This window comes from Macaca nemestrina, chromosome 6 (assembly GCF_043159975.1).
Source record: "Macaca nemestrina isolate mMacNem1 chromosome 6, mMacNem.hap1, whole genome shotgun sequence".
NCBI classification, from domain to species: domain Eukaryota; kingdom Metazoa; phylum Chordata; class Mammalia; order Primates; family Cercopithecidae; genus Macaca; species Macaca nemestrina.
Genome location: NC_092130.1, coordinates 77,042,155 through 77,057,826, shown reverse-complemented (window position 1 = coordinate 77,057,826; position 15,672 = coordinate 77,042,155). Strand labels below are relative to the sequence as shown.

The 15,672-nt window shown below is 40.2% G+C and overlaps 1 long non-coding RNA gene across 2 annotated transcripts in view; it reads right to left on the bottom strand.

The window, feature by feature from the left end:
• Positions 1–15,672, bottom strand: part of LOC105471076 (uncharacterized) — a 74,241-nt gene that overhangs the window by 11,103 nt on the left and 47,466 nt on the right. The window contains exons 5-6 of one of the 2 annotated variants that reach the window (XR_011624832.1): positions 15,200–15,310; positions 3,073–3,251 (exon numbers count right to left, since the gene is read on the bottom strand). This is a non-coding gene — a long non-coding RNA (uncharacterized lncRNA). The remainder of the gene's footprint in view (positions 1–3,072; positions 3,252–15,199; positions 15,311–15,672) is intronic. The other variant, XR_011624833.1, reaches the window with a different exon arrangement.

Here is a 15,672-nt window from a genome sequence, read left to right as displayed (position 1 = left end):
AGACCAGCCTGACCAATATGGTGAAACCCTGTCTCTATTAAAAATACAAAAACTAGCTGGGCGTGGTAGCATGCGTCTGTAGTCCTAGCTACTCAGGAGACTGAGAGGGTAGAATTGCTTGAACCCAGGATGTGGAGGTTGCAGTGAGCTGAGATTGTGCCACTGTACTCCAGTCTGGGTGACAGAGAAAGACTGTCTCAAAAAAATAAAATAAAATAGAAATCACCACCACCACCACAACAACAACAAACCTATTGTGGCAATGATGGTCTTAACTGCAGTTACTCAAAATAGTTTTTTTCTTAGCTATGTTCAAATCATAAGATCTACATCTCTTTTCCAAAAAAAGACTAGCAGCTAAAAACTATACATTTTAACTCCAACTACTAATACCACTACAGTTCTAATTTTTCACATAAATTCCACCCCGGGATTCATCCACTCAAATCCCTACAGGGCCTGGTGGGTAATTTAAATGACTGGGCTCAGTGTAAGGAAATGAGGAGTAGTAGGGATTATGGCAAATTGGAGAGCACATGCTTCACCTGAGTGCATTTAATTAAAAAATGTATAAAAATACTGTGCTAGCCAAACATAACATCTGCAGACAGCACCCATTTTGTGACCGCCACCTGGCAAATGCAGACCTAAAACACTGTTCCAGGAACCCTTCTGAGTTTCAAGAACCAGGAATCTTACAACATGGGGTGTTTGACATAAAGTTGCCATATATATATGTGTGTATATATGGCATATATATGTATATATGTGTGTGTGTATATATATGTATATCAGATATCTCTCTCTCTCAAAGGGTTTTTTTTTTTTTTTTTTTTTTTGAGACAGTCTCACTCTGTTGCCCAGGCTAGAGTGCAGTGGCATGATCTTGGCCAACTGCAACCTCCACCTCCCTGGTTCAACCAATTCTTGTGCCTCAGCCTCCCAAGTACCTGGGATTACAGGTATGTGCCACTGTACTTGGCTAATCTTTGTAATTTTAGTACAGAAGGGGCTTCACCATGTTGGCCAGGCTGGTCTCAAACTCCTGACCTCAAGTGATCCACCTGCCTCAGCCTCCCACAGTGCTGGGATTACAGATGTAAGCCACCAAGCCCTGGCCAGCATCTACTATTATCACCATTTCACAAGAGGAAACACAAATTATCACCACAAGTTAGGAAGGACGTAATCTCAGAATAAAGAAAAACCCATTCCAAGAAGAACTATTGGCAAGATTACGTTAGTTATTTTTAGTTTTATCTTTTGACTATAAATGGGAATAAACTTGGTTATGGTACTTACCCAAGTTACAGATACGAATTACTTTGAAAGCTTGAAAAAGAGTCTATAATTTCCAGGACCCCACTCTTGGAGATTCAGCAAGTAAGGGAGAAGCAAACAGCTTGCATGTGTACTTTGGAAAACTCCTCAGGAGGCTTCTGAAAGCCTACCCAGGTGGAAAACTTCTGGTCTGTTCACTTTAATACTCCGAACACGGAGATCAAGGACTGACCATCCTTTCTCATCTTGATTAGAGAGAATCCTATTCTCCTGCACTGGAGGGAGACAAAGTTTTCCAAAGTAGCTGGAGAACACTTCATGGTCTATGTCACAAGTAATCCATAATCTAGAAGTAGAAAGTTTTCACAATAATTCAATATGCAAAATTATTCCTCATTTTAAAGAAGTATCAATTACTTTATTGATGTATTCCTTCCTTTGTGCCAGAAAGGAATTAAGGTTATTTATATACGTGTGTGTGTGTGTGTGTGTGTGTGTGTGTATTTATATATCTATATCTTTATTATATCTGCAGCTTAAAATTAAGAAACTAGGGCAATGCAAAATAAAGGCAAAAATAAAAATAAAATTGTATCATGAATGAGGTAAACAATAAAAACTCCTGCTATGAACACTCATTAGAGGTGGTTCACAAATGTGACCCAGAGTTGTTAGATGAGAGAGGAGGAGGTCCTAGAGGAGGGAGTCTACTCAGCTCCCATCAACTGTTGCTAGGGAATTTTTCAAGAGAAGTTAGAAACTGAGATTTCTATGTGAAAGCTCTGTTTTATATAATGTTTGCATCTAATTAATCCTAGCACTTTGGTAGGCCAAGGCGGGCAGATCACCTGAGGTCAGGAGTTCAAGACCAGCCTGGTCAACATGGTGAAACCCTATCTCTACTAAAAATACAAAAATTAGCTGGGTGTGGTGGCAGGCGCCTGTAATCACAGCTACTTGGGAGGCTGAGGCAGGAGAATTGCTTGAAAGTGGGAGGCGGAGGTTGCAGTGAGCCAATATCATGCTATTGTACTCCAGCCTGGGCAACAGAGCAAAACTCTGTCTCAAATAAATAAATAAATACATAAATACATAAATAAGACACTGTATTGCATAGAGCTGAGAAAACAGTTGTGCTGACAAGATGTAGCTTGGAGTTTGATAGTTTGAACTGCACATTAGAATCACTTGAAGTACTTTTTCCAAATACTCAGGCCTCAGCCCCACCCTAGACTTGCTAAATTAGAAATATCTGGGAGGAGAACTGAGTCCGCATATCTTGAGAAAGTTCTCTAGGAGATTCCAACCTTTACCTATAATTAGAAATCACTGCTTTAATGAAATCTGGGAAATGAGAAAAAATATTTCAGGCCGCTTCTCTGGTATTCTGCTTCAGAAGCTGTAATGACATCCAAGCCCTGTCACTTGGACAGCAGTGCCCAGGCACTGATTGTGCCCTGCTTTGATTTCTCTAGGGTACTAGATATGCAGTTCAGTTCTTAGCTTTGATAAGGAAGTTTTCACAGAGGGTCTGAAAGTAAGAATAAACAAGGTAGAAACTTATGTGCCAGCCTTGATTTATGCAGCAGCAGAGAAAATAGATTACAATTCTCTGAGCTTCTAAAGAAGAAAAAGTTCCTGAGAAGTCACAGGAGAGAACACTGCTTTCAGAATCCTAGAATATGGTACCTTACAAGACAATACTTTGGTCATGGAATGGTCTCTGTGACCAGTACTTTCTGAGATTTCTTGTTCCTACTCTGTCAGCCCTCAGCCCTCCCCTCAGTTTACCTTTTTATGTTTGTAATAGTAGAGGCATCCATCATACTTCAGCATAGACCACCTCTTTCTCCAACCCTTCACGATCCCAGAGTGAGTCCTCTTACATAGGTAGCCGCAGCAGGTGGGCCAAGGGGTACTGGGGCAGTGGCTGATATCAGATCCTACCACCAGGGTCAAGATGTCTGTACCTAGAGGCACGCATTTGGAATAGTTCAGTGGCTGAAAATCTTAGAATCAACTGGAAAGACTTACTATTTAGTAAGAATGGATGAGAAAAAAGTTGTGATTTTTTTCTAAGTGGAGTGAAATAGAATCCTACAGTTGGAATGAACCAAAGAGTTCCTCGGTAATTAAAACACTGACGTTTGAGGAAAATGAAAACTAGAGAGGTAAAGTGACCTCACTGAGGACCCATAGCCCATACGGTAATGAATGAAATGTGGGACCCAGGTTCCCCGACTTCTAGTGCAGACCTCTTTCTATTCAACCACCCAGCCATATTTGTTCTGGTCATGAGCTCCTCAAGTCTGTTCATTTTCACTGTTTATAATAATCAAGCTAAATCTTTAAATAGACTTTGATTTACTTCCTAAGGAGGAGGATGAGTGATGCTTAGCTACCTTTCTACCTTACTTTTGACTCAGGTTAGCCAAAGGCAGGATCTAAGTCACTGCTTATAATTATTGCCAATAATGTCCCTGATAAAAATCAATGACAAACCTTTGAACTTGCAAATAGAAGTTCTAGGCAGGGCGAGCTAAAAATGTTTCTTTTTCCTTTTCTCCCCCTTTATCTTGCCTATTCAACATAGTGCCGAGGGTTAAACCCTGAGCTTCCGGATTCCTGTCTTTTGTTTTATAGAATGCCTTATTTGGTGCCTGGACACTAGTAGCACCCCTTTCCCAAAGGATTGGCATGGTATAGCCTGGGGGAAAATTGTCCCTATCCCTGTTAATATGAGGTCACTGTTTACCCACTATACGTTGATGCCGCAGCGTGGACACAGGCTTTTATTGTACACCTACTGCTTGATGCTTCTAGAAAATTCTCTGAATGTCACTCAGACAGACAGCAACCCTGACATGCTTTGAGGACTGCAAATGGGATATGACTTCATTTACAATTCCTCTGACAGGAAAGCCACATCCCTGAAGAAGGACAGTTGGCCTTGGCAGCACTGACTTCATCACGATGTCTGACATTGAGATTACCGATCTGTTTAGAGCTGTCTATGGAAATGGGGGTCAGCAAGGAGACTCCTCTTCCATAAATGACAAGCTCCAACCCAGGGGATCATTCCTGGCTGAGCCACATGGCCCTGAAAATAAAGATTTGTCCCAGAAAGGCTGACATAGTCTTAACTTTAGCAGCACACAAAGCACCTTCGTAATTAAATAACTCTCTGTGTGTCAAGATAATTCTTCATTGCCATGTAAATACATTTTAATTTATTGAACTGCCCTTAAGCTCCTGTCAAAAACACATGCAGAAAAATGAGAAGAAATGCTCCAGATTGACCGGCAACCCACAAATGTCTTTGTCTTTGGACTTGGGTCCCCAAAGAACTGCACTCCTGGACTGATATGCATAGTTGACACATCTGCCAATTTATTTATGTACTGCTGCAGTGGGCTGCCCCTTGAGGTCATTTTCCTTTTGCTTACAAAGACTGCCTATGGGTTTCTCTGATACTGGTCAGGCTAAGCTTGTGTTTCAGCCCAGCCATAAACATAACTCGGTGCACCACAAAAAATTCTCTCTGGGGCAGGGATACAGATGGCCCTGCTGAAGCATGGTGTCATCATATTAGAGGAAAGTTTTTCACATTCAGAGTTAGGACATGATCCTGATGCATGGGGACTTGCTGGCTTCTAAACAGCTGTCGGGAATAGTGGTTTTATACTCATAACCAGGTCCTTTCGGGGGCCCAGGGCACTTGGGCCTGACATTCACAGAGAAGTTTGATTTGAGACTTTAGGCTTCTGATAATTATCTTCAAATTAGGTTATTTGTACAGTCATTGTAATTTCTGTGTGTTAACCAAACTGTCAAGTACAAACGTTTAAAACCTCCTGGTTTTGTTACTATTTATTAACTTACTGGGACCCTAAAATATGGAAGTGCCTTAGTTTACTGTTTCTCAAACTAAGTGTAGATGCCAGTTAGCTGATGGGTCTGTTGAACTGCATAACTGCATATCCTCATTCTGTAGGCCTGGCATGAGGCCTGAGAGTCTGTGTTGTAACGAGTTCTCAGGTGATGTCAGACCACAGTTTCAGTCCCAAGTCCCTAGGCATCCCTGTTTCTGAGAGCCTCTGCTCATTAGCACAGTCTTTGCACCAACCGTATTTCTTTTTTGCCTTAACTGTGATTTAGTTTCCCATCTGCTTTCATTTTCAGTTGCAGTATTTTTCAGCAACAGAATTATTAGGTTTTCCCCAACCCCTACTTTTTTCTCTAAGTACCTCCCTACTTTGGAGAAAGGAAACACATAACCATTGCCTTTCTCTTCTGGACATTCCCAAAATCTTGCTTGCTTTTTGGGGGGAGCGTGGGAGGATGTGGGTAGGTAAATGTCTACAGCCTGAGGTGAAAGAGTCAAGAGAACTATTAGTTTCATGAGATGAAAGAGTTTGAAAACCCACATTTTTAGAGAATCCAGTTATTTAGTGATGGTGTCCTTAAAAAATAAAAGCTATGCAAGCTATGCAGCAAACTTCTTCCCTAGCACTTTGGTCTAGAGTTTTGAAAGCAAACAATTGTGGGTGAGATTATTTACAGCTACAGGAAAGAGAAAAATTATTTCTTTTTCTAATTCACACTTTCTCATTGGATCACAGTCTTCTTATTATGTCACCAATCTTAAACTCTGTCACAGTCATACCTCTGCTGTCAGGCAAACTCCACCACCCTCGTAGGTGCAGGTGAGAAATGTGCAAGACGTGTACTTTCCCGAGGGCTTGCACTGTGCTCAGTAGCTGAGGACCTGCACTCCTGGGGTGCTTCTGTATTTGCTTTTAGTAAAGCCTGCACTTAGTGAAACAAGGAAGCCCTATGGAAGCAAAGAACTTCCAGGTTGATTAAACCTCACTCTTTACCATTACTCTCTTATTGGTGATTAAATCTTCCATTTGATTCTGAAAATAACCAGTCCTTATAAAAGCCAAAACGTGGATCATTTGAGGTCAGGTGTTCAAGACCAGCCTGGCCAACATGGTGAAAACCCGTCACTACTAAAAATACAAAAATTTAGCTGGGTGCAGTGGTGGGCACCTGTAATCCCACCTACTTGGGAGGCTGAGGCAGGAGAATCACTTGAACCTGGGAGGCGGAGGCTGCAGTGAGCCGAGATCACACCACTGCACTTCAGCCTGGGCAACAAAGCGAGACTCTATCTCAGGAAGAAAAAAAAAAAAAAATAGCCAAAACCAGAAAGTAAAAGAGATCTAATTAAAATAAAAATTCACATGGAGAATGTGTCATTCACAATGTGACACCAAGTGCTTTTTAAAGTCTCCAGTTTAGCTTTTCCCATCTGCAAAATAAAGGTAATTTGTACAGGTATGTGTGACTAGTATTTTTAATTATAAAATTAGACTTTAACATATATAGTAAATCTCCTTTTTAATGTGAGGCTAGGGAGATAAGATAACACTTGCCTCAGAGGCTAACAAAACAGATTTCTAATCTTAAGTCTGTAACCTTTTGGCCATGCCTCTAAGATGTGGAGCTGTGCACTGATGCTGGGTTGGGTGTGAAAGAATCGCCAGGGAGAGTTGATTAAAATTACAAATGTGCAGTCACCACCAGGAATTCTGTGTTTAAAAGAGTTTCCAGGCGAGTCTGACATACAGCTGGATTTAGGATTCAATGTCCTGGGAAAAGTGATTTACTGTTCATAAATCTAAATTAGTAAAGTAGCCACCAGTAGTGGGATAGGATTTTACCGAAGTTTTAAATATATGGGAATGAGTCTGTACAAAAATACATCGTGGTCAAAAAGATATCAGTTAGACTTTCAGGACGTTTATGCAAACAGAAATGAGAGGCAGTTGTCAATCTTTAGATTTCTAAATGAGCTCTTAATAAATACTTCATAAATACGTATTCCAAGACCTCCATATGACACATGAATTTAACAAAAGATTCTATTCATTGTGTCTTGATTATTGCTTTCTTCAGACAAGCTGATAGCTTTCCTTCCCAAAGAGAACCCTCAAAAGTTTGTTTCAAATTCTGTATATTCTAGAAAATACCCTGACCATTTATAGAATTGTTAACAAAATTAAATATGTAAAGAAAGCACTACATAAAATTTTAATTATTCCTATTATTTCTTCCTTTTCTTTTCTTCCTTAGTTTCATAGTCACGTATATTCTTCTCAGAGGCCCAGTGCTTCTCAGTAATCCTGCGATATTTTTCCTTTTTTTCACCATTACTGCCTATAAATGTTAGAAGATGGAGAAAGCTAAAATCATGTAGGATGAGTCCCCATTCCTGGAGGCATTCATTTGTTGCTTTGGACTCAGATGCAGATCGTTGAGTGAATCATAACACTGGGGGCTTGGCACAGGATAGTCTTTAGAGTACAATTCTCCCTTTTTGCTTTGTTTTACTTTATTTTCTCCTCACATGTTTTTTCTCCCATACTAGGCACTCACAAAATGTATTTGATGTAGGAATGTGGCACACTATTTTGCGTATCTTTTATGTGCATGGTATCATGCTAAGACTGACCTCCCCCCTTCCTTCCCTCCCACCCTCTTTCCCTCCCTTCCTCTTTCCCTCCCTCCCTTCCTCCCGCCTTCCTTCCTTCCCTCCCTCCTTCCTTCCTTCCCTCCCTTCCTCTCTCCCTCCTTCCCTCCCTGCTTCCTTTCCTTCCTCCCTCCTTCCTTCCCTCCTTCCTTCCCTCCCTCCTTCCCTCCCTCCCTTCTTCCCTCCCTCCTTCCTTCTCTCCTTCCTTCCTTCCCTCCCTCCTTCTTTCTCTCCTTCCTTCCTTCCCCTCTTCCTCCCTCCTACCTTCCCTCCTTCCCTCCCTTCTACCTTCCTTCCTTTCCTCCCTTCTTCCCTCCCTCCTTCCCTCCCTCCTTCCCTCCTTCCCTCCCTCCTTCCCTCCCTCCTTCCCTCCCTCCTTCCCTCTCTCCCTCCTTCCCTTCCTCCCTCCTTCCCTCCCTCCCTCCTTCCCTCCCTCCCTCCTTCCCTCCCTCCTTCCTTCTCCCCTTCCTTCCTTCCCTCCCTTCCTCCCTCCTACCTTCCCTCCTACCTTCCCTCCTTCCCTTCCTCCCTCCTTCCTTCCCTCCCTCCTTCCTTCCCTCCCTCCTTCCTCCCCTCCCTCCTTCCTTCCCTCCCTCCTTCCTTCCCTCCTTCCTTCCCTCCTTCCTTCCCTCCTTCCTTCCCTCCCTCCTTCCTTGCCTCCCTCCTTCCCTCCCTCCTTCCCTCCCTCCCTCCTTCCCTCCCTCCTTCCTTCCTTCTCTCCCTCCTTCTTTTTCTCCTTCCTTCTCTCCTTCCTTCCTTCCCTCCCTCCTTCCCTCCCTCTCTCCTTCCTTCCCTCCCTCCTTCCTTCCCTCCCTCCTTCCTTCTCTCCTTCCTTCCTTCTCTCCTTCCTTCCTTCTCTCCTTCCTTCCTTCCCTCCCTCCTTCCCTCCCTCCCTCCTTCCCTCCCTCCCTCCTTCCCTCCCTCCCTCCTTCCTTCCCTCCCTCCTTCCTTCTCTCCTTCTTTCCCTCCCTCCTTCCTTCCTTCCCTCCCTCCTTCTTTCCCTTCCTCTCTCCTTCCTTCCCTTACTCCCTCCTTCCTTCCCTCCCTCCCTCCTTCCTTCCCTCCCTCCTTCCCTCCCTCCTTCCCTCCCTCCTTCCCTCCCTCCTTCTCTCCCTCCCTCCTTCTCTCCCTCCCTCCTTCCCTCCCTCCCTCCTTTCCTCCCTCCCTTCCTCCCTCCCTTCCTTTCCTCCCTCCTTCCCTCCCTCCCTCCCTCTAACTTAAAGATATTTTAAGTATGAATTCCCTTTAACTACTATTCAGTTGTATTCTATAAATTTAACCTGTATTGTTTTCACTGTTACCCTGTTTTAAATGGTATAATACTCAGAAGCATTAACAAAAATTTAAGCCATGTAACTTTAAAGAAAGGTATTCTTTTATTATTTAATTTTAATTTAATTGCATTATGGATAAAGAATATAATCTGTACAATGTTGAGTCTTTGGAATTTATTGAGGTTTTATTCATGGCCTGATATTTTGTCCTCTTTTATGAATATTCCATTTTACTCAGAAAAAAAATATGCTTTGTGGGATGTGGAATCTAGTTATTCTCTCCAAGTTCAAACTTATTAATGCTTTTTTCAAGTTTTATATACTGATACTTTTTAAAAAGTTTTATTTTATTGTAATAGGAACATTTAACATATCGACCCTGTTAATAAATGTCTAACTGTACAATACACTATTGTTGACCACAGGTACAGTGTTGTAGAATGGATCTCTACAACATATTCATTTACATAACTAAAATTTCTTACTGGTTAATTAGCAAATCCTCTATCCCACGTTCCCCCTGTACCTGGCAAGCACCTTCCTATGTTTTGCCTCTATGATTTTGACTGTTTGAAATACCATACATAAGTGGAATTATGCAGTATTTGTTCTTTTGCGATTGACTAATTTCACTTAACATGATGTCCTCAAGTTTCATCCATACTGTCACATACTGCAGAATTTACTTCTTTTTAGGGCTATATGGTATTTGTTTATATGTATGCATACTTTTTTAATCTATGTTGATGGACACTGTGGTTTCCACATCTTGGCTATTATAAATAGTACCACAGTGAACATGGGAATGCAGATATCTCTTTGAGATAGTGATTTTATTTCCTTTGCATAAATACCTAGAAGTGAGATTCCTGCATCATATGGTAGTTCTCTTTTTAAATTTTTGAGGACCTTTTATGCTATTTTCCACAGTGACTACAACATTTTGCATTCCCACCATCTGTGTGCAAATGTTCCAATTTCCCCACATCCTCACCAATATTTGTTGGCTTTTTTTTTTTTTATAGTAGCCATTCTGATAGGTGTGTGGTGATATCTCATTCAGATTTTGATTTGCATTTCCATGATAACTAGTAACATTGAGTATTTTTCATATACGTTTTGGCCATGTATATGTCTTCTTGGGAGAAATTCCCTAGCCTATTTTTGAATCAGGTTGTTAGTGTGTTTTTGCTATTAATTTGTATGTGTTTCTTCTATATTTTGGAGATTAACCCCCTCATCAGAAGCTTTCTCAGTTTGATGTAGTCCAACTTCTTTATTTTTGATTTTGTTGCCTGTGCTTTTGGTGTCATATCCAAAACATCATTGCCAAGACCAATATCAAGAAACATTTCTCCTATGCTTTCTTCTAGGAATTGTAAGGTTTCAGATCTTACATTTAAGTTCTTAATCCATTTTGAGTTGATTTTTGTGTAGAATGTAAGGTAAGGATCCAGTTTCCTTATTTTGCATGTGAATATCCAGTTTTCTCAGCACCATCTGTTGAAGAGACTATCTTCTCCCCATTGCATATTCTTGGCACCCTTGTCAAGATCAGTTGGCCATATATGCATAGATTTATTTCTGGGCTGTCTATTCTGTTCCATTGATCTGTCTCTCTTTATGACAGTACCATACTGCTTTGACTACTATAGTTTTGTAATATATTTTGAGATTGGAAAATGTGATGCCTCTATCTTTGCTGTTCTTTCTCAAGTTTGACTTGGCTATTTGTGGCTTTCTGTGATTCCATGTAAATTAATTTTTTTTTTTTTATTTCTTTGTAAAATCCTATTGAGGTTTTGATAGGGATGACATTGAATCCATAGGTTGCTTTGGGTAGTATGAATATTTAAATAGTATGATGTTTTCCAATCTATAAACACAGGATATCTTTCAATTATTCGTGTCTTAATTTCTTTCATCACTGTTTTCTAGTTTTTAATATACAAATCTCTCACTTCTTAGTTAGGTTTATGCCTAAGTATTTTAATTTTTTGGTTACTATGGTAAAGGGGATTGTTTTCCTAATTTCCTTTTCAACTAGTTTGCTGTTAGTGTATAGAAACACAATTGAATTTTGTTTGTTGATTTCCTATCCTGCAATTATACTGAATTCAATTATTAGTTCTAACAGTTTGTTTTTGGCATCTTTAGGGTTTTCTATTTATAAGACTGTGTTGTCTGCAAACAGGGCTAATTTAACTTCTTTCTTTCTGATATGAATTTGTGGAACTTGCCAGAGCTCCAACATTACCAAGACACTTTTTTGGACATCCCTGGAGAAGGCAGTGAAATGGATACACAGATAAACCTTCTCCCTCCCTAAGGGTAGCAGAGTGCTGGGAATTTTTTGTCCTTGCTCTACGCTGAGCAATAGGAAGAATCTATGGTACTTAACAGCCCAAGCTTCAGTCTCTGTTCTCTATCAGAGCTCCATGACCAGCAAAACAGAAGCTACTCCCTGCTGAGGTCCCTTGGAAAAGTTGGGGTGCTGGGTGTACACACTACACTCTCTCCCTGCTCTTAGAAAAGGTTGTAGCTTAGGGGTTCCCTTCTTGATTGTACAGTGCTGTGCTCGGTGTAAGGATTCTGTCAAGAGTGTGTCCCAAATCTCCCTACTGACTTTGGTGAGTCTAGTTTAGTGTTTGCCTGGGATGTGGAGCCTTTCAGTAAGTTTCTGGATTTCTTACAAAGAGAATTTGTCTATGAATTGTTGATAAATTCATATGTTTGTAAGGGGGAAAAGGGTCTTCCTACTCTGGGATCTTGCTGATATTATTTCCTACTGATGCTTAATTTTTTTTTGGTTGTTTTACCACTTTATGAGATTGGTAAGTTCTGAGTTAGATACAATTGTTTGTACTGGAGAAGAGGGGTTCATATAGACCATAGGAAACTTTACTAAGTTATTTCATCACCTTTATTTCCCATGATTACTATAAAATCATTTTGGATTTGTATTTCTTTTTGCTACAGTGTTTCATTTAAGAGTATTTCAGACATTCTTTTATAAAGCTAAATGCTCACATGTGTCTTTACCGTACACTTACATTTAAGTAATAGTTTAGCTGGATATTACATCTGAGTTATTATGCTAATTTTCTTTAACATTTTGAAAATATTATTTCATTGCATACCAGTATCCAATGCTGTTAAAAAGTCTGATATCAATCAGATTTCAGTGGTTTTCTGTCTTGAAACTTTAAAAAAATGTCCTTATCTTTGATGATGATCTTAAATTTCACTACAATATGCCAACATGAGGGTTTTATTCCTGTGTGGTGATCTATAAGTGTTTCCTGAGTTCTCTCTTCTTTAATTCTAGAAAAGTCTATTTTTTTTCTTCAAAAATATTTCTCCTTCCATGCACTTATTTACTTTTTTCCTTTAAGAACTCTTGATGGAAATATTATCATACTGGCTTCTCTAATTGTATCCTATGTATTTCCTAACTCTTCCTATGTATTTTCTTTTTAAAAAACTCACCTGATGCTTTCTATGAAAGCTCTTACATTAAATATTTTGCATCTTTAAAATTTTTCTACTGTATTTTTTTCTGTTATTCAGCTCACCTACTGCATTTTTTATTTCAACAATTATCTTCTTTATACCTGGTGCTGAACATTGGTTTTCTCTTATGTCTGCTTTTTCTGCTTTATATTCAATATCCTACAAATGCCTTTTTCACCACTTTTATATTTATTGATCTTACTTTAAATGCTTGTTCTCTCAGGTCTATTAATTTATTTTGGTTTGGTTGTTGTAGATTGTACCATATATTATATTTCTCTTATTGCAGTTATGTTTCTCAGATGTCTTGTTATTTTTACTAGATAACTCTTACTGCTCTGGGATTATTAAGTACTTTGGCTGAAAGTATGTACTGGGAGAAAGTTTAAAGTCCAGAACATAGCTGACATCCCTCCTGGTGAGTGTGGTGGTGGAGACAGGGTACTCCTCAGGGCGGTAGGCCTCTTGGGTTACTATCTTGGCTCAATTACTCTGTTTGCCTCATTTGCTTCCTTACAAGATGATCCTGAATCTCAGGCACTCTCCCTTTGCCTTTGCCATAAGCTCTACTCTTCCTCAACAAAAAGCTGTGCTATAATTACTTAGTCCTAGGATGTACAGGAGATTATATCTGGGTAAGGAATGATGGGCCACCCTGATACTATCCTATTGACTCCATTATAGGTGCTGCTGTTTCTCTGGCTTTCAGGTGATGTGGTGGAGAACTGGTCACCCAGGTCCATATGGAATAGAAAAAACATTAAGAAGCAGTTCCTCAGCCGGTTCCTTACATGAAGTGTTCAGCTCTCATCTGCTACTGGCTGTAATTCTCACTTTTTCTAATATGCACCTGTACCAAATCATCTTGTCTTTACTTTTAGCATCTCAGATCTATAATTCACTTTTATGTTTTTGATGTATCTCTGATGTTGAGTTTGAGAAGAATTGGAACAGACACAGAATTGAGGTTTCCTTTGGGGAGAAAAGGGAAGGCGGCAACCAAGGAGTGGTTGAGCCCAGATTATATCAGCAGAAAAGTCCATCCACCCAGGTAACTTCCAGGAATGGCTAGGATGTTGAATATAGCTTTTCTCCCAGTATCAGTGTTAGTTCCTTATCTTGTCAGAAATCAGAAACCTCTCCATTCAAGTTTTATAGATGATTTCTATTTGTTTCCATTAACTACTGTAGTGAGGCTGAATGGTTTAGTGCTGTGAAGAACATTAGGCCTCTTGGGGGAAAATAAAAGAAGTACTAAAAGTAGCAAAATTTCTAAAAGTTGGTTTTATTTAACTCAGAAAATTGGAAATGTAATTATCTGTGAAGAAGAACCTAGGAACAGCTAAATCCAGATGGGTAAGATTTCCTTATTGTATGGAGTACTATCAGTTCGTTAGTATAATCATTATATTATCTCCATTTCTCGTCTGTACTCCATACAGGATAAATATTTGTGCAAGACATATAAAGAGCTGTTGCACATGCTAACTGACAATGACCTTGGATTCCCGGTGCAGCTATTCCAAGTCCCACAGAGCTGCAAAACACCAAGCCAAATCCCACAACAAGTTTCAGAATCACTTATGAAGACACAGCATTTGTTAGTGATTTTTTTTGTTTTGTTTTGTTTTGTTTTGTTTTTTTGCTGCTCATCTACACTAGAGAAGTCTCGATGTTGCTAATCATCAAGCATGATTTCATCATGAGAAAAGGGCAAATGATACTTGCTGCTCAGCCAGTTACACTTACTAATTGGCACATGTGAACTATCCCAAATGCACACATTTTAAATATCTCATTGCCTTCTAAATAACCTTCAGAGGCACTGAAGTACTCATGCAACCTTCAGGAAGCCCGGAACAGGAAACCACACCAAATAACTCCATGAGGGAACACAGCATTTACCAGCTGGATATTTTTAGGTCTGCAGGGAGATAGGGTTTGTAACACCATGCCAAAAAAGTAAGTCGTTTTGCAGAGAGGAAGATGGTGTTACCTTTCCACAAAGTGAAATGTGAGAGGATGCAAGGGTATGGGGCATGTATCCTCACTGTTCTTGTGGTGATTACATCTGCAACACAATTGCTTTAAGGGCCTGGGAAAATCTATAGAAGCTTTAGATCTGTGATTTCTTCATTTCTTTCTCTCTTCTCTTTCTCTCTTTTTTTTTTTACATTAAAATCCTGAGGCTGTTAACTCTAAACACCGGTGGAAAGAGAGGAAAGGGAAAAGGAAGGGAGGGAGGAAGGAAGGAAAGTGGGACAAAGGATGGTAATAGTAAATGAATTCTTGTATGAGAATTTTTCTGTGCATGTGCAAGGAGTTTAAGTAAGTATTTGATAATAATAGGGTATGTTTTACTTACTGCCATTTTCTGGCTTCAGTTTAGTGGCTAGCCGTCAATACAGAAGGAAAATGGGAGGGAAATGTGATTTAATTCCTATGAAAACTCATGTTGATGACAAGGCATTAAAGGGCGCTTTGGGAGAGAAGTGCACTTACACCTGTAGGTGTCCCCTCCCACATTGGAACTCTGTATGACAGCTTTCTGCTCCTTCAGATTAACTCTGGATTCTGTAACTGGCCCACCTACCTTTCATTGCAAGGTTCACAGCTTCTGCAAGCTCGACACTGGTGACCTCAGTGCCATTGACAGCCAGTACCACATCTCCAATCTGGAGCCCAGCTTCCTTGGCGGCACTGTCTGTGAGTAGACAGACAACAACAGTCTCATTGAGGGAGGGTCCCAAATGGAGTACCCTGCTATTTGTCTTCTTTTTAAAAGGCTCTTTCTCTGAAGGGCCTTTCTTTCCAACTTTAGACAATTGCCGATGTCATTAATAAGGAGGAAAATGCTCTCCTTGCAGCCTCCCTTTCATTTCCAGGACGCGGTTTCCTCACACATTCAGCCAGGCTGCTGCGTGGCCTCTTTGCAATATAATAGCAAAGCTGCTCAGAAACTCAATCTATTCATCCAGCAGAAGGTTGAACTGCTAGTTCTCATTCCCTCATTGCTGCTAGGTTTCTTTGTAACCCTGAGAAAATCATTTAACCTCAATATCTCCA